At 32.0% G+C, this 1,546-nt stretch overlaps 1 long non-coding RNA gene across 1 annotated transcript; it reads left to right on the top strand.

The window, feature by feature from the left end:
- The first annotated feature begins 188 nt into the window (after window positions 1-188).
- Window positions 189-1,546, top strand: LOC119189735. Its single transcript, XR_005112578.1, has 3 exons — window positions 189-333; window positions 851-1,030; window positions 1,234-1,546. It is a non-coding gene; the product is annotated as an uncharacterized LOC119189735 (long non-coding RNA).

The following is a 1,546-nucleotide window of genomic DNA, read 5'->3' as shown; positions in this document are numbered from 1 at the left end:
ACAACCTACGTTGGAAAATAATTGATACTCATAATAGCGATCAATTATCCTATTTCGAATGTCTAATTTCAGTCACAAGAAATATTACCTTCGTAAGAATAAGTGTAAAATATATACTGCACTATTTTTTGGATCATACAGAAAATAAGTAGTGTAGGTAATAACACCCTAATTTTTTCAGAATACAAGATGTTTTAGGATATTCCGATAGAGACGTTACCAAGCACGATTTACACAAATTAGTTTACTTGGAAGCAGTTATAAAAGAAACCTTGAGACTGTATCCGATTGCACCCATCGTTTCGAGATATGCTGATTCTGATGTGAAATTAAGTAAGTTATGTTAATATGCTTAAATATCAATAATTGTCTTTGTAACATTTCATATCATGAGTTTTTAAAGTCCTAAGTAGATAGTAGATTTTTAACTATCCTATGCTATTATCATTACTGAATATCCTTTTTCTGAAAAATCTACTCCAAAAGGAAAAACTATGTGAACCACAGTACAAACACTACTCGAATGTAGTCGATGCTACTTTTATTTATACACATGTTGCAGAAAGGTTTTATTTTATAATCGCCAGTGAGCTGGCTTGATCGATCTAATCCTAGTATAATTGTATTAGAAAATTTTCTGGAATAGCCATATTATAAAGTACTTTGTCTTACTAAACTAACAAAATTATAACTATTCTGTTTTTTGAATGTTAAGCTATCGTGTTTAGCACAATTTAGCAGATCCAAATAGCCCAACAGGACCAAAGACACTGGCAATCGTAACTCACCAGTTAGGGCTCCCAATAAAACATATCCGACTACGATGCCACTCACATTTCACCATTTACAGAGAACTATACGGTGCCAGCTGGATGCAGCGTATTTTTGTTATTTTGGGGCATGCATCATCATTCAATCTGGGGCCCTGATGCAGAACAGTTTAACCCAGAAAGATGGCTGGATTCACCCACATTATCAACGAACTTAAAACTTTTCGCGGGATTCAGCATTGGAAAAAGAAACTGTATAGGTAAAGTTTCGCATGTTACATAAACACGAAATGTAAAGATTATATTTTTGTTTTAATAATTTCTTATTAAACCGTTGATAAGATTCAAATATTTTTTGGAATATAGTATCTAGTTTTTGGTATCGGGTTTTAAAACCATCTTACATTCAAATAACTAACCTGAGTACTTCGGGCATTTCACCTATTTAAATGTTTTTTTCTAGCAAAAACATTTGCAATGATGTCGATGAAGACTACAATTACACATCTACTAAGACACTACAAAGTTAACGCAGATATTTCTAAGATCACCTTGAAAATCGACGTTATGCTCCAACCAGCCTCTGGAAGTGTTATAAGTTTAGATTTAAGACGCCCTAAGAACCATATTGGCTGTTAAATAAATTGTAAAGGAATGGAGAATACAGCCAAAAATTGAGTGAATACTATTATACTATTAACTTCTATTATATAATATTTACTCTAAATATAAGTAAGTTGTACAATAATGTATTTCAATAGTGAGTGAATGTTAAT

Source organism: Manduca sexta, chromosome 18 (assembly GCF_014839805.1).
Source record: "Manduca sexta isolate Smith_Timp_Sample1 chromosome 18, JHU_Msex_v1.0, whole genome shotgun sequence".
Taxonomy (NCBI): domain Eukaryota; kingdom Metazoa; phylum Arthropoda; class Insecta; order Lepidoptera; family Sphingidae; genus Manduca; species Manduca sexta.
The sequence above is the reverse complement of the archived record's forward strand: the minus strand, read 5'-3'. Positions and strand labels throughout refer to the sequence as shown.